Here is a 27,307-nt window from a genome sequence, read left to right as displayed (position 1 = left end):
TGAACTGTACTCAACTTGAAGTACAATGATTGCACTTGGAAAGAGAGTCAAGTGTATCTCTATTGTGGAGCTCCACTCATCTTTAGCATGAATGCGACTCCTTTGTGTAGGCAATTGACAACATGCACAAAGACCTTACATTTGGACAATTTTTAAGGACTATTCATTGAGATCCTTCTTGAGGTGGTTTAGAGTGTTTAAAGAGAATAGATGGGATTTTCTTTGTAGAACTGTGATAAAAGGGAAGTCTTGTCTTTGGCAATATATTCAAAGTATTTTACTCTAGTATGTAATATTTAGTAAGCATTATAAACCCTGGGGGCATGTCCTGACAATGTATTGTATTTCAAAAGGCTCCTCACTTAAAGAAGGGAATTTCAAGAATATCCATTCATTCAGTGAACATATATTCATTCCCTACAGTGCATGGCTGGAGATGCCAAAACAAAAACTAAACAGCCCCAGCCCTAAAGGACCTTACATTCTGATGGGGATGGGAGTGGGGAAAAGATATATTAATATCGGCTAATACAACATATATTGCAATAACATCCCAGGAAGAAGGGAGCTGACAACTGAGGATATTAGGCGAGATACTGCTTAAAAGTTGGTATTTGATTTAGGAATTCTAATAGGCAAAGATGAAGAGGGAGTGAATTTTAGACATGGAAAAAGCTTGGCAGATGCTTGCAGGTGGAAAGTAATATGTTGTGTATAGAGATGAGTAAACAGATCAGGTTAACTGGAATATATATATAAAGAAGCCTATAAGCATCTAAGGAGGAATGGTAAAAAATCATTCTTGAGAAATAGATGGGAGTGAGATTATGAAGAAATTTAAGTGCCAAACTGAGAAGTCAGTATTTTATCTTAGAGGTAAAAGGGAGTCACTAAAATTCCTTGAGCAAGAGTGTGACCTGGATAGATCCATGCTTCAGATATAAAGTAGGTAGATGTGCAGAGAATGAATTAGAAAGGGCTAAGACTGAAGTCAGAAGAGCCAGAGAGGGGTCAGATGAGGGGAGAGAAAGGGAGAGATGCTAAGTAGATGGTAGAGATAGAACTGACACAATTTAGCAACTGCTAAGATCTTCAGGTTGAGGAAGAATTTTTAGACCTGAGTAATGGGAAAGAATGATGGTGGGGCTCTTTAAACAGATGTAGAGGAGAGAGGAAATAATGGAGTTCAAATGGTATAACATATAAACTTCAAGATGTTATTCAAATTTCATTTATCATTACTTATAGTCAGTCAGTTAACATTTATTAAGCTTAGTACAGAGCCAGAACAGAGTAGGATATTGACATATGTGCATATTTATGTATAGAAATAAGAGAGAGAAACAGAGACAGAGAGATAGAGACAGAGACACAGAGAGAAACACAGGTAGAGACACAGAAACAGAGACAGAGATGGAAAGAGAGAGATGGAGACAGTCAGAGACAGAAATAAACAAAGGGAAACACACACACAGAAAGAGAGAGAGAGAGAGAGAGAGAGAGAGAGAGAGAGAGAGAGAGAGAGAGAGAGAGAGAGAGAGAGAGAATGAAGGAAGGGGAAGGAAGTACCTAGGTGGCTCAAAGTGATGCTGGTTGTAGTCCCTTCAAAAAACTTGTCCTTTCAGTTTGATTTATTCCTTTCTGATTCCCAGCCTCTCCTAGCTGATGCATTAACAATTTAAGAAGCTAGGATCTTTGATTCACAAATCCTGATCAAAAGCACCCCTTTGAATTCCAATAGGAGATATTCGGGTTCTGACAACTCCCATAAGATCTGAGCCAACTTGGGCTGTCCCAGCCCCCATTCTAATGATCTGCTCAGGTTTCCCAACCCCCACCTAACAAATTCTAGGCCTCCTTGAAGCCCAGTAAGAAACTAACTTGGGACTTCATCCACAGGCCCCTTTAGCTAAATCTCTCATTTCAAAAGAGCCAAGCTTGAGTCCTCTCTTTGCAGAGAGTCTAAACATGCCAGGCACCAAAGACTCCCTGCCCACTGGAATCCTATTTCTGGTGCCCTTTTATTTCTACCTTCACCTTATCAAACTCAGTTTTCAGGTCTGTAAATTCCTTTACAGGGGACTCTTGCACCGCTATCCTTGCACCAAATCCAAAGGGGTTTCAGGGGAGCTCTATTTGACTCCCTGTACCCCAAACCTGTCACTAGATCTCAATTAAACCCTAATTTCATTTAGGTTCCCCAATTCTAAACCTCATCAAAAGGATAAAACATAGTTTTGCCCTTTACAAGAATAGGAAAGATAGAAGTAGGGAGGGTTGGAAGTGGGGGAAGGGGAGGATATAAAGTAAAACTGAAAGTCAGCTGAGAATTTGGAGTAGGATAGGCAAATTTGAGAATCATCAGCACAAAGATGGCAATTAAACCCAAGTGAACTGATGAGATGAAAAGGGAAGAAAAGAAGAAGGGCCAGGTCAGATCCCAGAGGAACAGCTACAGTTAGAGGGCATGATCTAAAAGAAGACCCAGCAAAGGAGACAAAAGGAGTAGTCAGATAGATAGGAAGAGTACTAAGAGAAAATGCTGTTTCCATAAACTTGAAAGAAGAGAGTTTTCAGGGGGGAAAAATGTGATCAGCAGTGTCAAAGGTTGCAGAGAGGTCAAAGAGAATGGGGATAGAGTAAAGTCCAGTGGGTTTGATAATAGTTAACATTTATATTATGCTTACTGCATCCCAGGCTTTACAATTATTATCTCATTTGATCCTCACAATAGCCCTGGGATATGGATGCTATTTGATCTTTAGATCAATTAATTCTAAGAAATCATTAATAACAATTCTTCTTTTACAGGATAAGGTAAAGATGAAATATTTGATCCTAGAATCAAAAGGGAGCCATTGAGGTTTATTAAAGAGGGGAGTGACAAAGTCAGATTTGAGCTTTAGGAAAATCATTTTGCCAGCTGTGAGCAGAATGGATTAAAGAGAGAAGAGGCTTGAGGCAGAGAAAGCAATTAGGAGTCTCTGACCATAATAGGTCAGGGTAAAGGTGATGAAGGTCTGAAATAGATTTTTGGCTTTGTGGGAAAATAGCAGAGAGATGTAAGCTATGCTTCAAAGGCAAAAATGGCAAGATGTTGCCTGGATATATGTGGTATAGGACAATGAAGAGCTGAAGATGACAATGAGTCTCTGAATATGGATGGCTGGAAGGATAGTGATAAGCTTGAAATTTAGGAGAGGGATAGGTTTGTGAAAAGATAATGTGATAATATCTGCATTAATGTCTCTTACTCCTCCAAGGCTACTCATTCCAGTTAACTCACTATATTCCACCAAAAGCAAAGGTTTGAGAAAGAGGGAAGGTTCTGACAGTCACCATAGAACTAATCTTTCAAAGGAGCCTGATATAGACTAAAAGCTGATTTACAAGCAGGAGATACTAATCTGGGGGAAGGGAGAGATTCCCAATGAAACCTCTGGAGCTATGGAAAACCAGACTAGGATAAGACTAAACCAATTCTGAGAGTCTGACACTCTAATAAGCTAGGAGGTTTGGAGCTTTTATATCAAACGGAGGAGATTGAGTATTGAGGGATAACAGTAAATGTGGTCATGTTATAGATAAGCCCCCAAACCATAAATGACCATTGTAGAGAGAAATTGTAGAAAGAACAGAGAGAACTCCATCATTTCACCCTCTGATTAATCATGATGGGGTAGATAATGGGAGTGGGTCCTTTCTCTAGACAAGAGAACCTCATCTGCCAAAATGGAGACCATTTTACTCTTTGAGATTTCAAAAATAAATAAATGAATGAACAAAGTCAAACGGAAAGTGCTTGACCAATTTTGTTGATGCCTAAGATACTAAGCTAATGAATCAGATTCTTTTGGAATTATCTAAATAAAGTGGGTAAAATGTTCATGCTTGACCCAGATTTTCTACTATAAGTTATATATCCCAAATAGGTCATTGGTAAAAGAGAGAGAGAGACAAAGAGAGAGAGAGAGAGAGAGAGAGAGAGAGAGAGAGAGAGAGAGAGAGAGAGAGAGAGAGAGAGAGAGAAGTTTCAAATACTGTTAAGTGTCTATCAACTATGGAATTGCTGGACAAACTGCGGTACACAAATTTAGTGGACTATTGTTTTGTAAGAAAAATCAAATATGATGAATATAGGGAAGCATGCATAGATTTACATGAACTGATGCAAAGTAAAGTGAGCAGTCAGGAAAACAACACGCAAAACTATAATGATATAAATAGAAAGAACAAAACATCAAAAATGAAGTCTGAAAAATTACTGGTCCCAATACAGTGTTATGAGAAGATACTGCCTTGAATTCTTGAATTCCACAAGTGTGAAACACTATATAGTGATAAATTTTAAAAAATGACTTTGTTGGCATTTATTGCTAATTTTTATACTCTTCTTCTTAACTTTAAAAAATATTTGCCTGTTGTAAAAATTACTTTCTGAAAAGGGGGAGGGAAGGAATACAAGGAAGAAATCTAAGCAATGTAGAAATAAAAAATAAATAGGGAAATTTTATATCCTAACCATGGTCAGAGGTGCCAAAGGTACACTTCCGAATATCTAGAATAATAATAAATAATCATTTTCGCTAGTCTTGGACATTACAGCTGATTATACCTAAAGTTAAACTTCTCTTGGTATTTTCAAGTCAAATGATTAATGGTTTCTCAGCCCATTAATATCTTACTTTATCTGTATTTGGTTTTGTTTTCAAGATATCATTAAGTGAAATTAAATCTAACTGCATACAATACAAAATCATGGATAGTAGATGTGTACAATTCTTTGGATCACTAATTCTACTTTAAATATTACTAATGGAACAAAAATATAGAGACCACACAATTTTGAGTTATTCATTCAAGAACTAGAATGCCTTTTTTTTTTTACCTTTTATGAAAAAATAAAAGATTTACTAAGAAAATATAGAGACTGGCAAGACAATAAGTTCTTAATCAACTACTACTGTCTGTTATATTGTGCTAAGTGCTAGACATATACATTCAAGTGCTGGGGGAAAGTCTTACCCTCATGAAACTTACATTCTAATGGGGGAAGATAACATACATAGAGAACCTGAAAGTGAGAAATAGAGCCAGAAAAGAAAAGTAGGCAGCTTGGTCTCCCCCCATAATAGAAGCCAGGAGAGAAACTTAGCAATGAGAGAAGGACAATCAACATCTTTAATTTATTTAAGAGAGAAAGACCATAGAATAGAAAGATTCCAGGGTAGGGGGGGTATCCTAAATTCTGAGGAGATAGCTAAAATAACAATATAGGGAAGTCCAGAAAGTAAGAAACAGAGGGAAGAGGACAAAATCAAATAAAATGTCAATTTAATAGATGCTAGAATTGTAGTCAAAATAAATAAACCCTTTTATGCTTACTATTTGGGTGACCATTCCCTGTCACTGTACATGAGAAATAATTCTTACAATACCCATCTCAGGCATGTGTAAGAAAAAGCATTCTGTAAACCTTGAAGCATTATACAAATATGAGCTGTATTTTTATTGCTACTATAATAGCACCGTCTTTTCAAGAATACAAACTTGATATACTAATTATACAAATTATTATATTTTTATAATTACATGAATTAATATATTCTTATTATTACATAGATTATTATCCAATGATGGGTGTCTTATAACACCCTATTTATTTGGATACTATATGGACTTAAAATAATAAAAGTGACATTTCTATTTTTAAAAAATGTCCTGAAATTGACACTATTCACTAATTAAGACTGCCCTTGCCCAATTAATTCAAATTAATGAGGTTTTACTTAATCTCTACTTATGAAATTTTAATAAATAGGAACCCTCCACAAATTGCTAAAACTAAAACAATTAAGATGAGTTGAAAGCTCTCTTCATAGCTCTAATATTAAAAAATTCTACATTTTCTGATTCTTTCAATAAATCTTTTAGGAAATATTCAATTTTTGATAACTGAAGGTATGAATCTTTTTTATATTTAGCTTGGTTCTAAAAGAGTTCTAAAGAAGAAAAGATCATTGTGAGAACCAGGATGTGGAATTATAATTGTGTCTTTCCATAACAATTCAGCAAGCATCTGTTAAATCCCTTCTATGGTCAAACTGGGGTAGGTACAGGGAATGAAAAGGACAAAAAACAAATAAAGGAAATAGTCCATGCTCTCAAGCACCTTTCAAAGTGTAAATTTGGAAGAAGCAGATTCCAGTTATGGAGATCAATTGAGTCAATTAAGAAATGATATTAGCAAAAATCAGAGGTTCCCAAAGCATAGAAAGATAATGTAAAACAGAGGATATTTTTATTTGCTAGAACAAAGGGTATCTGAAGACTGGAAAAATTGTTGCAGTCAGATTATTAAAGGTCTTGAATCCTAAGTAAAGAAATTGAGACTATGCATCAGGCAATAAAGGAAGCCCTTAGAAGTTCTGAGTAAAGGCATGAAAAGATCCAGCCTGTGCCCAAGTGAGATTACTCTGGCAGCATTGTGAACAAAAAATTTATCACTTCAAGGGGCAAAAGTGAAAGACCAGAAAGGAAGTGAAAAAAGAAAAAAAGATATCTAAATTTAAATTAAAACTTTGAATTAATCCCTTGCCCATCAGGAGTGAGATAGAAACTTGACAGAATAGATGGTTCTTGTATAGTACATTGCACACCAAATTACCAAGCCTTTTACTAACCAGGGGAGAAAACAAATTCCAGATACATTCAGTGATTTCAAATGCCTAAGTCCTCCATTGCTTGGACTTTGGATCTAGAATTTGCTGGTAGAAGCATCCGGGTTGATTTGCACTGATGTGACAAAGGAAAAGTGGTTTCTAAGGCAACAAGAATCCAGCCTGTGTTAATTGGACAACTGGATGTATAGAAAAAAATTTGCTTTTAATAATAGTATGTAAGCTTTCTAGGAAAAAAATATCACTCATGAATATTTCATTCACCCTAACTATGTAATTAGCACAGGTCAGTATAAAGTAGTCTTTGTTAGAGTTAAAAATCACCACCAGAAAATAGCCCTTATTTCCAAAGCACTTATATAATTTTGAGTATTCATGTTCTTCGGTTATTTGGTAGCAAAATAATGGACAGTAACAAAGCCTCCAGTTTGGAAGTAAGAACATTTTTCTTGATGACGCAGAGTTTATAAATGTAGAAGGAAACAAAATTCAGAGTAGCATTTTCTGCAGTGCAAAATGGATTAAGCCATGACTTTACTGGGAAAAGATACAGTGTTCAGGATTATTGACCTATCACCTTCAAATATTCATTTTGTAAAAATTAAGTTTCCCCAGAATTAGCAGATGAAAACAATTATTCATTTAATTAACAAGAGAGTTGTCACCTCCATGGGCATCTTTGCTCTGTGTCACCAACAACCACATTTTTCTTAGAAGTCTCAAGTTGGAACAATAAAAGATGCTGAGCATTAGTTCTTTGCCGGTCAGAGAGCTGAGCTGCAGTTTTCTACATGGATAGGCTACCAAGCAAATAACAAAAAAGAAAATGTGTTCTCTTCTTCATTGCTACTACTTCAATTGACACCCCGCAGAATGTTGGGGATTCCTCTCCTCTGACTTATCACTATTTATACTATTTGGGGTTCATACTCCTGAGATAAGTTTGAGACTTTGAAATTGTGATGATAACTCATAACTCATGTTTCTAAAGCAATAGGATATTGACATAAAGCTTTCTTCAAAAACAACCATGAAAATGGTTAATTAATAAAATTCATAAGAATTTATTACAAAGTAAGAGGTCACATTTCTATAGCACTATAAAATTTATAATAGTATTTCACATATGTTCTCTCACAAATGGATCCTCAGAACAACTTTGGGAGGTAGCTATTATTATTATCCTCATTTTAGAGATAATAAAACCGAGTCTGAGAGGGGTTAAATGATTGCCCAGGGTACCCCAGTCAATGAATATCTGATGCAAGATTTGTAATTAGGTCTTCCTGCCTTCAAACAGTATAGCCACTTTGTAACCTAGGCAGAAGAGAGATACTGTCTTTGTGCAGGTTATGTGCTAGACTCTGAGGGCAAAAGCCTCGGAGTGAAACAATTGAAACAATTTCTGATCTCAAGGGGCTTAAATTCTACTGGAGAAAACAACATGGACACAAAAAATCACTTACAAATAATATGCAAAATAGATACATACAGACTTGGTGAATGAGAGTGAAAAAGAAAGCATGACTGGTGGAAAATAATTAACATTGAGATAATATTTGAGCTATTTTAAAGGAACTTGAAGATTCTAAGAGCAGGGAACAGACTATGTAGAAGCATGGAAATGGAAGATGGAATTTTTGAAGGGCAGAATGAGTCATTTCCATTTTGGGTAGGAGAAACTGAGGCACAGTTTGATGAAATCTTTTTTCATCTCCAGGCTATAATGACATGAGAAGCACTCCACTCTGAAAGCCCACTCTAGTCCTGATTTCACATAATGAAAATCTCCTCTACTCTTGATGCTATCTCTCTTACTGGCTCCTTATCTAAAACCTCCATTTTTAAGGCAGATCCTTAGGTCATATGTGTCTTAATTCTTCTCCAACTCATACTCTTGACTTTCCCCTTTATCCACTTTCCAGCTTCCTTTAACATATTGTCTTACCCCAATAGGATATGCGTTATTTGAGGTAGGGACTATTATTCTTTCAGCTTTCTCTTTTATTCCCCCTACTTAGCACAGCATCTGGCACATAGCAGATACTCAATAAATGCTTGTTGACTTGATTGTTGATTTACTCCAGTCCAACAAAAAAAAATTGGTAATTTTAGTTGATCTAAAGCTAAATATTAATCAACAATATAATGGGGCTCTCCAAAAAGTCAATGGGGTCTTTCAATTGATTAATAAGAATGTACTATATAAAACAAGTTAAGTAATTGTTCCAATATGTTTCTCCCCTGTAAGATAATGCCTACAATAATTGCATTCAGTTTTGAGGATGAACAGGAAGGACATAAATGGATAAGGATTATCTAGAGAAAATAACTCAAAATGACATCACATGGAGATGGGTTGAGAGGTTTGTTCAGGATAAGATATGAATTAGAAGGGATATGATGACTGTCTTTCAAACCTCTGATACCTGACTTCCAGGACTGGGCTTCATCTGCCTTCAATATCTATTCCCTCCTTGCCTGCTGCCCTGCTTGCTTGCTTTGCCTTGCCTTGCCTCATTATTCTTGGTATTTTATCTTTCTAGATCTAAAACACCTACCTGATTCTTCTTGCCTCAGTGACCTGTGTGTGTGTGTGTGTGTGTGTGTGTGTGAGTGTGTGTGTGTGAATACATCCCTAGTGCTAGAGTAGCTGCTCAGCCTTTCTTGTTTAGCTGGAGTCCTGACGCTTGCAAATAGTCCTATTCTTTTGCTACCTAAGCTCTGATAGTTTACAATCTGAAAAGTCAAGGTCAACTTTATATTCAAAGGGAGAGTGAACAGAAATATTCATTAAAAATTAAAAATTAAGAGAAACTAATCGATTCAGTCACTTCACAATTCCTATTCTGGGAGCATTTGGGATCCCCATTCTAGTGTGAATGCCCTGACTCTGAATCTTTGTTCCAGCAGCCTGTCTCAATCCCTAGGATCTCAGTGCTCTGCAAACAACCTCATACCAACCAGATATGGCTTTCTAGGTCATGCTTACAATTTCAATGATGCCAGCCACACAGCCTCAGGTAAAAGCTTAATATCTTTGATTCTGTTGAAATGCGACAGTATCAACTAACTGAAATCAGTCCTCATAGAAATGGAGTCAAAAAGAGATCTTTGAATTTAGGGAAGGGTGGAAACAGGCAAAGTTGAGAAAGAGAAGTCCTAGAATAGATTACATGGGAAATTAAAACTATCTAAGGAAGAGAATGAGGAGACAGGAATTAAAGGGAGGGGAGGAGTTTGACATTGCAAGAAAATAGACAAAGAATCAGCAGCTCTAATCCTTCTAGTAAGATGGTGGGCAACTGGACTTTCCCATCTCCCCTGTTTTTGTTGCATAAGGCTCACTGAATTTTACTATCTCTCCTGTTGTGATGTCTTTCTAATTCTCAATCATTGCCTCTTGACTTGTCATTACACATAAGAACTTCTGGGCTTTGTCATCTGTCCAGATTTCTGCACTCTTAGAACTGCTAGTCCTTTTCATATGCCCTGAAGCTAAATTCCAACAAATATGGATCCCCCTAATGAGAATGTGAACTTCTTGAAAATAGTTAAGTTAATGAAATTTTTTACTAAGCTCTATCAGGAACAGTGAGGTAGTGCAGTGGATAGAGTGCTGGCTGGGCTTTTAATCAGGAAGACTTCATAGTGGTGTGAACTTGGGCAAGCCACTTAACCTCTGTTTGCTACCAGAGAAGAAAAGAGCAAACAACTCCCATATCATTGCCAGGAAAACCCCATGACACAGAATTATGAAGGGTTAATCATGACTGAAACAACTGAACAATAATAAACACCTATCATATGCTAAGCACTTCACTAAGTACTGAAGATATAAATATAAAAAAGAAAGACAATCCCTATTCTCTTGAGCTTAGAATTCAGTAGAGGAAAACATACACACACACACACACACACACACACACACACACACACACACACACACACACTGAAACTGAAAAAGTAAATAAAAAGCAAAGAAAGGACTCAATGCATGGGCATGTGGAAAAGGCAAGACAAATACAACTGGGAAGAAAATGAAGAGATGGCTAGCCTGGGTCCCCCTCTTTAAATGAAATATATGATCAATTGTGATAGAGATGACTTTTTTCAATAATGAGGTGATTCAAAATAATTCCAAAAGACTTACTTTGTTGTTGTTGTTTGCTTGCTTGTTTTTTTTCTTTCTCATTTTTTCCCCTTTTAATCTATTTTTTTGTTGTGCAACATAATAAATGTAAATATTTTTGGAAGAATTGCCCATGTTTAACCTATATTGGATTGCTTGCTTTCTAGAGGAGGTGAGGAGGAAGAGAAAACATTTGGAACATGGAGTTTTGCAAAGGGAATGTTGAAAACTATCTTCGCACATATTTTTAAAAGTAAGAAGCTATTATAAAAATAAAAATAATAAAAAATAAATGAAATATATGAAAAGAAAAGCAGAGAGTGTCATACTTCCACTGATAGCACAGCATTTGCTATATAATAAGCACTTAAAAATGCTTTTCCACTTAGTTTCTTTCATTTTTAAATTCTTACTTTAAAATATTTCATTTTCAAATTTCAGTTGTATTTTTAGTCCTTTTTACCTGCAAAAGAGCCAGAAAAATCAAAGCCATAAATATACCAGTTATGTCTAGAAATTCTCCTTTAGGGTCAGAGCCTTAGACTAGATGGGACCTAAATGATCATCCAGTAAGTAGTAGAATCAGTATCCTGAGGCATTTTTCCATATAGTTGCAGGATTTTCTTGTCATATGTAAACAATATCACTTCATCCTAGATGATCTAAACTCCTATGACAGTTCCTGGCCTTTCTTCTGATGGATTCCTGAATGTCATATGCTTTCAAGGTGGCCCATTTTCTGCATTTCACTAACTTGTGTGACACTCTGCCCACTTTTCTCACTACCCTGCAGCTTTAAAAAAGTTTTTAAGAAAGAAAAAGGAGCTAGGCCTGAGCAGACAGTGTAGAATAAGGATTTCCTCCTGGGTTCTCCTGAGCATTTTGGCATAAATATTGCCTGAATAGTAAGGACAAAAATGATGCTCCTTTAATCTCTGTAACATAGTCACCTTGTCTTACTGTTTACCATCTTTTCTTAAGACATTCTAAATATCCAACTTAATGCAACAAAAAGGCACTATTAGAAAACTTACACTTAAACTCCATTTATGTGTCTTAAAACATGTCATCTAAGATATTTGAAAAATTCTAGCATTTAGCATTTGAAATGCTAGCATCGAAACAGATGTCCCAGCTCTATGCAGCAAAATTTTCTCAAAAGTGTGGATTTCTAACACGAAATTCAAATGTCTGAAAACTTGGACTATTGAGATATATGTCCAATAAATCCATATGTTCATCAAATGATTTATACTTTGAAGCAGAGTTAAATAGCAGATTTTGTTGTACCATATGTTTAAACAATGTCCATCCTGGTCATCAGAAGCATATGCTTTTTATTCAGGCTTGTACTTTGCTCCTAGATTTAAAAAATAGCTATTTTGCGTAAGGATTTCAGAAAGCAATAACTGACATAAATTTTTTCAATATATCCCATAACAATTCATCTTTCCCTAGAACAGTAACCATGTTTAATTGTATATCAGATTTGTGAGAACAGTTATATTGCCTGCAGTTTTTACAGCATGGATATCATCCTTGTTGCCAAAATAAATGCTGAATCAGGTATCCCTGTCAAGCAAGGAATGAGCATGCCTTCAGCATGACTAGACTTAATTATTGCAGAATGCCTCTGATCAAAACCCCATTTCTGAATCATATTACAACCTTCATCTAAGGAGACTCAAAGTTACCCAAAAATGGAAGTCAAAGCAATCACTCTCACTACATTATACCCATAGCATATACACAGCAGAATTAATTTATTTTGAATTGTATGTGTCTATTTTTAATTCATCTTTTTTAAAAGTATGAAACTTCTAGAATATATTTTAAAGAAGGATTTATTTCATAAAGTTTGTGATTAGATATTCTTGAGACAGACTACAAGAAGCTTTATTATTCTAAAACCCTTCAAATTTTTGATTAGGGCACTGGTGAATTTGGTGAAAGTAAATATAAATTGCAGGAAAGAGAAGAAATAAAAAGGAAATTTTTCTCTCCCTCTTTTAAAATCCCGAATCCAAAAATTTACATTCTAGTTGTTGACAAAGTATATTATTATAGAGGCCTGGCTGTTTCTAATGAGGACTTCTCAGTAATTATTAGAATATATATATATATCTTTATCTCTAGCCAGAAGCAAGATTTATCTAGAATTTTCTTCTACCTATAATTAACAACTTTGGTCTAGACCCACTCATATCTGAGAAAAAAGGTAGAAAACAATTAAATATAGGAAACAAGAGGTAATCTGAAATATTGGATTAAATCAAACAAGACCAAATTGAAAGGCAGGTCAGTGGTAAACTTCTATACTCTCCAATGATTGGGAAGATGAGATTGGGAGATCTTTTGAGGTTGGGAGTTCCAATCTGTAATGGGCTGAGTCAAGCAGGTGTCCACACTAGTTAATTATTAATCTGATTAGTATCTGAGCATAAAAGACTATTAGATCCCCCAATTTGAGGAGAATAGGAAAAAAGCTTTTTATGATGATCAGAGTAGAACAGGACCCTTGAGTAGCTCCTACATTTCCAGTCTGAGTGAAGTAGGGAGACTCAGTCTTTTAAAAAAATACACAAAAAAACAACAAACAACAACAAAACATACACAGTTTTGGATAAATGTAAGATCCTATATTTTGGTTAAAACTTCAATTATATACACAAAGGATTAACCTATGTGACTTGAAAGCAGTTCAAGTAGGTGATACTTGGAAATTTAATTTGACTGAAATTGGAGAGTCAGCAATATAATATGATTGCTACAGAAGACAATAATGGAAATAGACTGAATTAATAGAAATGTAGGGTATGAGATGAAGCACGTAACCTGAGAATCTTGGTCCACATGATCTCTAAGGTCTTCCCACACAGAAATCTAAGATCCAATCTTTCTTTTTAGACTCTTTTTGTATTGTTTAGACAACTTTTTCCACTTGCCATCCCTTTTTGCTGAAAAAAAATTTTGTGCAACCCTGGATGTATAGGTATATAAAATAGGTATACAAATAAAACATTTAATGATAACAAATCGTAATTTCTACACTCAGTTACATGATTCCCTGTGGGATTGTGATCCACAGTGTAAGAAGCTTTGGTTTGGACTACATAGGGAGAACTGTGTCTCTGCAAATCATGTTTTAAGGGAGACATTGACAAACTGGAATGTAACCAGGCTCTTGATGGGATTTGGAAACATGTCATATGAGGAAAACCTGAAGAAATTGGGAATGTTTAAGCACTAAATAAGTTTTATGAGAGAGATGGTAGCTATGTTCAAATAATTTAAGGGTTATCCTGTGGAAACAAGATTTAGCATTCTTTGTGGCTCCAAAAAGAAAAAATGGAACAAATTATATTGAATAGTTCGGTGTCAATATAGCAATGACTTTCTTAATAATCAGAATTGTCTGAAAATGTAATTTGTTGCTTAGGAAGGTGGTAATTCTTCCATCTCTGGAATCATTCAAGCACAAAAGAGTTAACTATTTGCAGGGATATGGTACATATGATTCATGATTTAGGTAGGGATGGGACTTACTCTCATCTCTAAAATCCTATCCCATTCAAAGATTTTATAATTCTACTCTTTCTTATATAAGGGATTCCTGGATAGTTATAGGAGGTTGGAACAGAGGCAGCATCATATGGAAGAGTGAGTGATGGATTCCATATCTGGCTGTGCTACTTATAATCTCATATGCAATTGTAATGTGGAAGAAATATATGATTTGAGCTCCCAATTCGGTGCCTACACTATTCACTAGTTGACACTATTCACTAGGTGACACAAAAAGGTTTTAACTGAGACCAAATTGTGAAACATATAAGTAATCAGTCTTTAAATAATGGATTTAAATTCAAAAGAAACTTTAAGGAAGCAAACCAGTGCAATCCTTTCATTTTACAATTGAAGAAAATGAAGTCAAGAGAGAGCAAATGACTGACTATACTAATAGTACCTGAAAGAGAGGAGATTTGAACCCAGGGGCTCTGACTTCAAATCTAGCCTTACCATTCTTCCAACTATATCATCCTAAACAAGTCAGTTTCCTGGCCTCTGAAATTAGGAGGAATAGATAACTTCTATCTAAGAACTCTTTTAGTTCTAAGTCTATAAATTCTAGAGTCCTTTCCTTTTCTAAGTCCTATGCCCCTTATAATTAATGTTTTTTGTGAAAATGGATCTGACCTGAAAATATATCTTTAGAGAGAGAATATGCAATTGTTACATAGTAAGGATGAAGTATTACAGGCAGACAATCCAAGGGATCAACTGGTAATCTCATCCAATTGGTAGAAATCAAAAATTTCTAGCACAGAAAGAGACCACCTGCATTACACGTATGGCAGGGCGTGGACAGAAAATAAACATGATGGATGGACAAAGATGAACTGTATTTACATTATTAGAAAACACTACAAAATTAACAAGATCACAGTTATATGATTATTTTCAGTAGACATAGTGGGTAACACAAATAGGTAATTGTATAAGTATGTGTATGGATGCAAACACATTCAAAAGGTAATCTAGATGTACAGTTATATAAATAGACTGTGACATATCAACAGTGTGGAATTAGAATACAAGGAATAACCTCAAAGGCATCATCTGGGGAATCTATGGATCCACCAAGTAGTCACTTGTTAAGGGAGAACAGATGGATAGTCTGAATGTTGTATTAATAGTCACAAAGTGACAAAAGATTGAGATAAAAGGAGTCTCCACTACACAGGTTGCCTCTTTGTGGAGAATTTATAAAGAAAAGTATAAAAAAGGACAAAACTATATTTAAGGGAGTCCATAATGATGTAATCTCGATCTTACTAAAGTATTAAAAAATGAAGCATTATCACAGCATTTATTTGAACAATTTAATGTAGGACAATAATGTTTGTTTGTTTCCCAAAGCAGAATATGGCCAAAAAAATGAGGGCAGTGGTTAGGCTGGGCTGGAAGGTAGTATATCATTCTAGAACACAATGAATATTATAACTGAGAATATTTCATCATGAGAAATAACTTCATATATATTCTCCCTCCAGCTGCGTCAGACAAAAGGAATGCAAACTTGTTTCAAGCTTATCACCTCAAGATGGGCAGTATAATTTATTTAGAAATATTTTCGCTTATCACTTTACAAATAGCAGTTATTAAGTAAATGTAGCTTTTAAGTCACCTCAACTTTTGAGGTTACACATTTGTTAAGAATTTAGAGCACATGGGAAAATGGAAATAGGAATTTGCAATGTTCTTAATATATTTAGAGATGTGATCTGACAATAAGGCCTCCAACTAAATAACTATAATTCCAAACTGTTCTGTTTACACTGGTGTCCTTTATCTTACTGACACTACCATTCCTTAACATAGTATTTCTCAAAGTTAGTCTGTACATCCCTGGGGGTCCTTAAGACCCTCTTAGGGGTTCATGAGATCAAAACTATTTTCACAATAATACAAAGATGTTTTGATTTCAAATATACTAAATATTTGAAAATATAAGTCACATAAATAAAACATTTTGGAAGGAGGGAAAATTTTTTAATAAAGTGTGAAGAATGTAAAAGGATCGATCCTAAGAACAAAATGTCTAAAAATCATTGCTGTATCATTATCTTCCACAATACTCTTAATGACCTAATTAAAGAAAGTGGAAATCCTCAGTACCCTTAAACACTGATGTCAAGAAAACTGTTACATTTCTGAACTGGAAGCACCTTAGCAAAATATACTATATCCCCAAAATACAATATATCCCTTGCCAAATATAATTCTCCCCTACAGTAAGTATCTTTTGCCATGACTATAGGTCATCCTGTTCTCATTGTTAATGTAGGTGTGCCATTATTAAGGTTCCTTTTGTAGCACCTCTGATGTCTAGGCTTAATTTCAAGAAGTATTTGCATATGGTAAGGGCAAGGGATCAAAACTGAACAAAACCCACAAATACTTTTACATTATTTTATCATCACACCTCCCTTTTCAATCATCTTGACAACAAAAGGATGTTATCTATCAGTTATTTTTAAGCTTGCTAATTAACCAGTCAACTTTTTTATTAAGCACCTACAACATTTCAGACATTGTACTAAGAACTAGAGATCAAAATACAAAGAATGAAGCAGTCCCTCTCATAAGGAACTTACAGAGACCAAAAGTAACCATATTTAAAGTTTAGGAAATACACAAAAGTGAATTTTGAGCCTTGTGTTTTTCTTACTGAAAAATTACATTGTTAGGTAAAGTTACTTTCATTTTTAAATTTTAACAGATTTACCATTATCATTGCTCCTGTGCTGAGAGTGATATGAAAAAAGAAGTTCTGTGGTTTTATTACTAAGTTCTCTAGGAGATGCATTTCTAGGAACTGTATGTTATTACTTTGGATACAGAAGTCTTTTATTTGAAACACAATGAAACTTGTAAACTCTTCCCCAGAAGAATGCTAATAAGATCTATGTTTTATGAATCATAATATTCCTGCTATGATTGTGTGACAAACAACAATGATACTACCATGAAAAATCCCAAGTTGGTCAATAATGTATCAACTAAAGTATCCTTTGGGGAGAGGACTAAAGTCATTGAATGCATTTCTTCCATTCTTTCCTCATTTTTCTTTACCAAGTGTTCCTGTGCCAAATAATGCCATGTTATATCTTACTCAGTTCTTATGTAATATTATATCTTTATTCTAAAACTAGAATATAAGTAGAATTTTTATCTTAAATAGTACTAGTGAGGGGAAAATCTCTAGAAATTTCATGATTTTATAGTATGAGCACAGTGATCCTTTTAGAAATAGTGTTATTTCAAGTGATATAGCTTTAAATTGAACTTCATTTTTCAACAGACTAAAGATTGTGAAAACCACATCTAAACAAAACTTTTATTTCCCATGATTTAAGCATATATGTGAGTGTTATTCCAGTGAACATTTTCCTTTGGGGTCAAGTACAATGTGAATCATTGGAAAGAGTTTGAGTTATAGGAACTTAGTTTAAATAGTCACCCTAATAATTATTGCCTGAGTGACCTTGGGCACATCATTTTACCTTTATGTGTAATTTATTCATCTATAAAGTGATGGAGTTGGACTAGGTAACCCTTCAAGACCCTTCCACATCTTAGGGAAAAGTTTAGCTCTACTCCATGGAGTTATTTTTCAGTCATGCCCAACTATTGATGACACCATTTGGGTTTTTCCTGACAGAGATATTGGAATAGTTTGCTATTTCCTTCTCTACATTTTTACAGATGAGGAAACTGAGCAAATGGGAGTAAGTTATTTGCCTAGAGCTACACAATTAGTGTCTGAATTGGATTTGAACACAGGTAGAGCAGTCTTCCTGATTTTACCCCTGGCATTCTATCTACTGAGCCAAGTAACTTTCCCTGACCTCATAAATACAATGGCTGGGATGAAAATAGAGGTACTGGTATAGTATTTAGTGATATATTTGGGCAGCTAAACGGTAGAGTGCATAGAATGCTGGAAAATTTTGAAATCCAATCTGAGAAACTCATTAAGACCCTGGACTAGTCATTTAATTTCAGTATGTCTCAATAAATAATACTCTCATAAATCAAATGAGAGAATTTTAGGAAAGTACTTTGCAAATCTTAAAATACCATATAAATGATGTTATTATTACTACTAATTGTAATATTATTTCAATAATAATAATTCATTGATTATTCAACTTCAATAATGCTACATAATCTAAAGAATACAAATTTGATACAATACTTGCTTATCTGATATAAACTTACATTCATGACCTTGGAGCAAGGAGATAGCTAGATTGCAACCCCCACTATAACACATACTAAGGTGTTATCCTTAGTCATCCATCTACAAAACAATATCTAATATTTATATGACACTTTAAGGTTAGTAAAATGCTTTGCATATAAAGTATCTCATTTTGCCTCTACAACAAAGTATGTGCTATTATTATTCCCATTTTATAAATGAGAAAATTGAGGCAATCACAGTCTAAATGATTTGCTCAAGGTCTTACAGCTTATAAGTGTCTGAGGCAATATATGAGCTGATGTTTTCTTCATTCTTTGTAGAGCACTCTCTCTACTAAGCCATTCTAAACCCAAGAGTCCAATTTTCCTTTATGGTAAGGAATACAAGCTTCCCACTCTACAGAAAAGGTTGTCCTGAATAGTTGTGAATCACTGCTACCTCTAACCTTTAAGGATCTGTCACTTTCATCCATGTCCATCTTTCTACCACTACCACAAATGAAAACTCCACTAGGCTTTAATAATTGGTCTTTGTAATTTACTGGAGTGGAACAAAATCATCCCCTGGTGGCCCATCTTTTAGTGATGAATCTCTCCATAAACAACTAGATTCACCCTCAAATGATAGCTGTACAATCCACTGCTAGGCCATACTCAAAACCTTTGCATGTTAGTAAAAGCTGCTGGGGCTCACTCTCCAGTACTATTAACCTGGAGAGCTAACATCTTAGTGGAGGTGGATGCCTAATGGTGAAAGAAAATCATAACAACTTAGCTGCAAATGCAAGGTAATATTGAAATTCCTTGAGTTAAAATCGAAATATTAGAGGTGTAACATAAGGTTAATTTCATTAAGCTAGGTAGGCAAATTATCATGATGACAAGTCAGTTGAAAGAGATTTTTAAAGGCTGATTCCATTGCTCTACTCTCTCCAAGAGATGTCAAAAATGCAGATTATTCCACAGGTCAATGGGCATATTCAGAGCTTCCCTTGGAACACAACCTTGACTAAAACAAATAGTTCTCTGGACAAAAATTTGGGCAAGTCTTCTTTCATTTAATCTGTTACTTAACAAACGCAAATGTTGATCTGATTTTTCTGACACTGAAGGACACTACATTTGCCTTAGCAAAACTTAAAAAGAAACAAAATGTTTATGACCAGAGAGCTAAACATCTAATCCATCAACAGAATAAATTCTATTATACATATCTCAACTTGTCAATCTCTCTTTTTCCTACATATAGTCATACTTTTAGTTAGTATTCCAGAAAGAAAGGAGAAAATGATTCTCAGGTAGGATCCCATCTAGGATAAAAAAGAGGTGGAGGTAGAGGTGGAGGAAGAAGAAGAAGAAGAAGAAGAGAAGAAGAAGAAGAAGAAGAAGAAGAAGAAGAAAGAAGAAGAAGAAGAAGAAGAAGAAGAAGAAGAAGAAGAAGAAGAAGAAGAAGAAGAAGAAGAAGAAGAAGAAGAAGAAGAAGAAGAAGAAGAAGAAGAAGAAGAAGAAGAAGAAGAGAAGAAGAAGAAGAAGAAGAAGAAGAAGAAGAAGAAGAAGAAGAAGAAGAAGAAGAAGAAGAAGGAGGAGAGGAGGAGAGGAGGAGGAGGAGGAGAGGAGGAGGAGGAGGAGGAGGAGAGGAGGAGGAGGAGGAGGAGGAGGAGGAGGAGGAGGAGGAGGAGCAGGAGGAGGAGGAGGAGGAGGAGGAGGAGGAGGAGGAAGGAGAGGAGGGAGAGAAGGGAGAAGAGGGAGAGGAGGGAGAAGAGGGAGAGGAGGGAGAAGAGGGAGGAGGAGGAAAAGAGGGAGGAAAGGGAGGAGGAAAGGGAGGAGGAGAAGGAAGGAAGGGAGGAGGAGAAGGAAGGAAGGAAGGAAGGAAAAAATGAAAGAAAGGAAGAGAAGAGGAGAGGAAAAGGAAAAGAGAGGAGTCAGAATAGGAAAGGGTAATCAATTAATCAATAAGCATTTAAGTTCATATTATATATCAGGCACATCCTAAGAGCTGGTGATACCAAGTAAAACCCTGGAAGACAACATGTATATACATAGGTTTATATACAAGGTACATACAGGGTAGATAAAGATAAGTACTTAAAAGTACTACAAAAATAGGAAGGAGCGAAAATATTTAAATTCTTACCAGCTAAGTTTATATCTGATTCCAGAAATAGCAGAGAGTCACTCATTTATTGAATGGTCAGGGAACTGTATGTATAATATAGTCAGTTAGTTCTATGCTTCAAGGGAAATTCACTTCATAGGAGTAGTAGTAGTATGGAGAGAGGGTTGAGGGGAGGAGATCCTTGTATTAATAATAGTCCAGGTAAGAGAGGATAAGGCCTTGAATTAGGATGATGACTGAATGAAAGAGGAAAAAGAGACAAAAGTAAGAGTTGTGAGCACAGGAAAACAATTTGACAATAGACTCAGATATGTGATTTTCTGGCTTCTTCCAGATCCATTATGCAGGCTATAGAGCAAAGTTGTAGGATAGTGGGGATCATCCAGGTTGGTATTTGGCCAGATATAGTCATTGAGAAGACAAAAGGATGAGAAAATTAAGAAAAAAGGATTAATTTGTAAGATTATAACTTCATAATACAGTTTGAAATCTAGAAATGTCAAACCTCTAGGTTTTGGTTTGTTTATTTGCTTTCATTATTTGAATTGTTTATATTTTATTCTTAAAAAGGACCAAGGACCTCAGAAGGGTGATGTCTTGATTTGCAAGTGAAATGGATTTAAATGAGGTAGGGCTGTGAAGACTTCTGCTTCACTCTCCAGAGTCATCTGATTCTAGTGGCAAGACAAAGGTCAAGGTAACTGGTTATGACCCAGGATACAGTGGGAGACCTTGGCATTTTTAAGCAAAGGTTTTTCCCAAGTCTCAGTTATTGAGGCAACATCCATTCAGTAATTTAGGACTAGATACTTTATGTATGTTGTAGTTAATTTAGTGGAATTCCCTTTTCTGTAATTTTCTCTTGGTCTTTGTCAGTATTGTACAAAAATGCTAATGAGTTATGTGATTTTATTTTGTACCATTACTGTTTAATTGTAGTTATTTCACCTCTAATTTTTGAAATTTCTTCTTGTGTATTTACTTTGGGGTTGCAAGTTCATTGACTCAGAGATTTTTCTCTAAAGACTATTTAGATGCAGCCCATAAATTTTTAATGCTGTCCTCCTGTTCTCAAAGCAGCTAGGTGATAAAGTGTCTAGCTTGAAGTCAGGAAGAGTCATCTTCCTGAGTTCATATCTGACTCAGTTAGTTAATGGCTGAGTGACCCTGGGCAAGTCACTTAATCCAGTTTGCTTTGGTTCCTCATCTGTAAAATGAGCTAGAGATGAAAATGGCAAACTACTCTAAAATCTTTGCTCAAAAAACTCCAAATGGGGTTATGAAGAGTAGATATGACTAAAATGACTGAATAACAAGAACTCATTGTCACTCTCTTTAGCATGGGCATCCAATTATTGTTTCTATGATTTTTGACACATTTCATTATTAAAGATATCCTTACTTAGTTTCTACTTAAGGTTGTCTTTTAGTGATATTTGCTAGATTAATTGCAATTTGTATTGTGTTATGTCTTATAGAAAATGTTTAATATTTGTGCCTTTTTGCTCCTTAATGTCCTGACACCTGATCAAATTTTCAAAAGATTCAATATAATTGATGTTCTGTTATATGGATAGTCTCTAATGTTCTAAGCCAAAAGATGACACAAATCTTTCATATTTATTTTTAAATCTCTGAAACTCTGCTTTCCTTTTTTTTTTTTTGCTCTTTTCTTATAAATATTCAGCTGCATAAATGTCATTAAAGGCTCCTACAATGATGGTGTCAATATTTATGTCATTTTGCTCTATGTTATTTGCCATTAACTTAGTTTGCACTTTCAGAATTTATGACATTTGATGCATGTATATTTAATAATGATATTGTTTCACTGTCTATTATGCCTTTAAGCATAATATAGATTCTCTGTTTATTTCTCTTGACATGGTAATTTCTTTTTTATTGTAGAGACATTAATTCTTTCTCATCACCTGGGGGTAATTTTACATATTGCTTCAGCATTTTAAATGATGCTTTGTCCATTAGAGTTGATATGACTCCCCAAAAGACCCCTTTACACTCTCCACATGGCCAAAATGACATTCAATAAACATCTAAGAATAAGAAATAGGTTATACTTGTCAATCAGTCTGAATAAATGGTTTCTTAACATTAAAATTAGGAAGTAGGAAAACTCATATCGTCACTCATAATTTTACAATAACTCCTGAGTTTCTTTACTGCATGTTTCATTTATTCCTTTCAATGTTATAATTTCTCTCTCTCTCTCTCTCTTTCTGTATTTCTCTATGTATCTCTCTCTTGCTTTCTCACTCTCTCTGATTCTTTGGCTCTGGCTGTGTGTGTGTGTATGCTCATGCTGTCTATCTCTCTGTCACCATCTCTGCTTCTCTCCATTACCACCTCTTCTCCTGATAATATATAATGATATTGAAGTACAAAAGTAATTTGGGATTTAAGCTATAGGCCTTCAACCTAACCTTCACGAATCTAATAATAAAAATGAACAATGTTTTTCAAATGTAATAAATTAAGGTAAAATATAAGTTATAGAAAATAGTCACTGAGAGGAATGGAAAGCATATTTGTTAGTCTGGAATTACTATTCTGATCTCCTTAATCCTCAATGATTTTGATTGAACAAAAAGGGTAATCACATCCAATATTTTCATTCTGAAAAATAAAGACACCAAGAAAAATGCATTAAAGATTTCTAAGAAACTCATTAGCAAGCCTAATTTAACCACAACACAAATCTCATTGTCTCATGAGTCATGAAATGTTTAATAACAAGGTTCTACAAAGTAATACAATAGGTCCTGACAGATAGATGGACAACAATGCTCCTCTATCTCTTTCAGACAAGCAATCATGACAGTTTTTGGGATGCTTCCTACCTTTAAGAACTGACCTTCAGCCTGATTTCATCATTTTACATATTTTCATATATATTCTAAACAAGGCAATCTCCAAGCAAAACTAGGAAATATAGAAAGTTTTTCTTTGCACACCCATTCCTTTGTGTAACATGCTGGCCCTGGCTTCCTTAGAAATGTTTTATGCTTTTGACTGATCATGCCCTACTTTTCTTCATCCTAATGTATCTATCCTGTATCTTACTTTCACTGTGTTCTGCCAGGTGATGAGCTTTTCCACTTGATTTTTTAAAAACCCAACTAAATTTTTAATAAATGAAAATGGCTTGATGTGTTGTCAGTCATATAATTTTTATGTTTCAACAGAGACTTTTAACGTTGATTCAATGATACTGAATAAAGAACTAATATTGGAATCCTGGGAACTGTGACAAGAATCAATGAAAAAGACAGATTCCTAATCTTTATTGTGCCATGAATCCTTTTAGCAGTACGGTGAAGCCTATTGACCCTTTTCTCTGACTAATGCTTTTAAATACTGAGATAACAACAACAATAATAATAATGTAGTGTTTATATAGTGCTTTGGAGTTTGAAAAATCACTCTAAAATATTATGATAATCACAATAGCACTAGGAAGATTTGTGGGCTTTTGCCACTCCCATTCTACAGATGAAAAAACTGAGGCAGCAGAGTTAAATGACTTGCTCAGGGCCACACAGCCAAGAAATGTGTGAGACTGGATTTTAACTCAGGTCTAACCATCCAGCACTCCTTCCACTGTAACACCTAAGGAAAGCAATTGCACTGAAATACTTATCAATTTTTTAATAAAACCCACAGACCCTAGGCTAAGAACCTATTCAATAGAATAATGAACAGATATTTTTCTGGTCCCTAACATTGCAAAACATAGAATCCACTTCATCTTCCTTGAATCTCACACTAACATAGGGGAAAGATTACAAGCATCACTATTCTCCATTGTCCAGAAAATGTAAAGGAAATAAGCTCAAAAAGTTAGGAAATTTCCCCATGGCCACACAACACAAAACTTTGAAGACAGGATTTGATCTGTCTCTATGTACAATATTCATTTTTACTATACTTTACTGCAGTTCCGCCAGGCTTTCTGACAGGTACATAAAGTGACATGTATTACTGAGAACAACGTGTAAAACTGCATACATCCAGACATTTCCTCATGTTTGAAACTATCATATAAAGCAGAAGGATAGAAAGAATAAAACTAGCTTTATGAACATCAAACTAAAAATACTAATTTTATGTAAAGTTCAACATCTCAAATGGGAAGATATAGAGCCTTAAGAACCTAAAGCAGATAGTCAGCTATTCAAAATTGTTTGAGAGATACTGGGAAGATCCCATCCCTTCCCCCTCTTCCCATTCAAAAATATTACTTCCATTGGCTTGTCCAATAGGATTTGTGTCAGGTGAAACCTGTGAAGTCTCATAAAACTCATGCAGATTAAAATGAGAAAAGCCAAGAAAACAATATATAAAATTTAAAAACTTTGTAAGAAGGGAACAACTTTAAGAGACTTGAGAACTCTGGTTGATATAATCACCAATAATAATTCCAGAAGATATATATGCAACATGCAACCAACATCCTGACAAAAAAGGTGTTGGATTAATATAGAAAATAAGGTATTCATTTTTTAGACATAACATCTTGGTGATTATTTTTTTTACCATGCATATTTGTCACAATTTTTAAAAAATTATTGTTTTGTTGGGGTTTTTTTCTTCCGGGGAAGGAGACAACAGAGAGAAAATTAAAGAAAGAAATTAGTTTGAACTCAGCATATATAGTTCCAGGCTCCTTATCCAATGACTACTCTTTATAGCATCCTACTTGACACTAGAAGGTAGAAGCTATTAAAAAGAACTATTCAATTTTATGTAATAAAGAATTCTTCATGAGTGTAATCATTCAAAAATTGTATGGGCCTTCTGAGGTAGAGAGATCTCTGTGTGTTAAATAAGAAACTAGATAATCACCTATGGAAAGTTTTTAGATTCCTAAATCAGTAAAAGTTTGAACTAGAGTTTACACTTACCTATTACATATACTTATTATGTGCTTAATGCTATGCTAAGAGATATGCTGAAATCGTCCCTACCCTCTAAAAGATTTAAATTCAACTTGACTAGATTACTATCCTTTGAAATCTGAGATTCTTTGTTGATGATAGGGAGAATGGAAGATAGGAGAGAGTAGGAAAAATTCTAAAAAGTTCATATATACCAGGGGCAAATGGTTGGTGCAGTGAATAGAGTACTAACCTTTAAGTGAGGAGACCTGAGCTCAAATATGTCCTCAAACACTTAACACTTCCTAGCTCTGGCAAGTCACTTAAACATAATTACCTCAGAAAAAAAAATTCATATATACTTATTGGCTATTTTTAACAAATATGTTGAAAATCACACATAATAAGGTTTACATCAAGAATATATTTTATTGCAGATTTAGTATATGTGACAGCCTCTTGTCCCAAACATAGTGCTTGACGGTGCCTTAAGGATAGCTTAAATGTGTGGACAGATCCAGTATGTTTTAGTTTGTGTTCCCATGGTTACTTAATGCCCAAAACAAAATTTCTGTCTTCTTCCCCTTCCTTAAAGTCCCTGAAGCCTGAAGAGAGAACGAAGAAAGCATAAATGTAGTGGCTATGACTCTGGGTTATGGAGTTCCTCCAAGTAATTGTAGATTTCTATGGCAAACCTACCTTGGGGACACAATTGAGAGACGAAGCATATCTAGGGCACTGATCAAATCAAATTCACAAAAAGAAGAGTAGGATCTTGCTCTGATGCCCCTGAATCAACATGGACAAGTAGTACTCAAACTTTGGATATTTCTAGTCTTTCATTTTTATTGTCATTTTAGCTGATTACCTGAAGTAATAATTGTGTATGTAATGAATTTTTTAGTATAATTGACTTCCAATTTTTTCTTTTCTAACATCCACTTTCTTAGACTTCTAAAGAGTGGTATAGGAAAATGAAACAAAACCCAAAGGTTATATTGCTCAACATCTCTGAGTACATTGGCAGAATACCCTTTAGGCACAATGGGAGTATGCTCTAAAAACAGCCTACGTTATGAAATCATTAATATTGACAATGTCAACTAACAAAAGACAAAGTTAATTCTACAGATGAATATTTTATGTTAAAGTCTGAACAAATGAAGTAGTGAACATTTGCTAGGTCTATTTCAAGGTGAGACCTCTTCTGAAATCCATTATTATCTCAATAAGTAATAGTTGATGTACTTATAAAAAAGGAAGGGAAAATTATATATTATATATATATTATATTTTATATATATTATATATATTATAAATTTTATATATATTTATATATATATATAAATTCCCTACATAATATATATTATAAATTATATATTTTATATATATTATATTTTGTGTATCAAAAAAACTAAATGATATAACAAAATTTTAATGAATTATCTATATTCAATATTGCAATGTTTGGGCTAGCTTTCCAGAAGTCCTCCAGATGGGCCTTGGTCTCAGCAGGATAGTCGCCACGAGGATAGTCAGGAATAGAATCTAAAGTCTTTATTGTCTCCTTCACAGTCTGTGTCTGTTACTGTCTGACCTACTCTTGGTCTGAGAGGAGGAGTGCAGGAGGCAGGAGAGTCACCAGGAGGATGGTCAAAGATGGAATTTCTCATTTCCAGAGTTCTCAGCCCTTAAATACCTTGGTATGATTATA

The 27,307-nt window shown here is 34.8% G+C and overlaps 1 protein-coding gene across 2 annotated transcripts in view; it reads right to left on the bottom strand.

Moving 5' to 3' along the window:
- The window catches only part of ADCY1 (adenylate cyclase 1), a 359,348-nt gene that overhangs the window by 306,218 nt on the left and 25,823 nt on the right, over positions 1-27,307 (bottom strand). The gene's annotated exons all lie outside the window — the stretch shown is intronic.

Source organism: Sminthopsis crassicaudata, chromosome 1 (assembly GCF_048593235.1).
Source record: "Sminthopsis crassicaudata isolate SCR6 chromosome 1, ASM4859323v1, whole genome shotgun sequence".
Taxonomy (NCBI): domain Eukaryota; kingdom Metazoa; phylum Chordata; class Mammalia; order Dasyuromorphia; family Dasyuridae; genus Sminthopsis; species Sminthopsis crassicaudata.
This window is presented reverse-complemented; position numbering and strand designations above follow the sequence as displayed.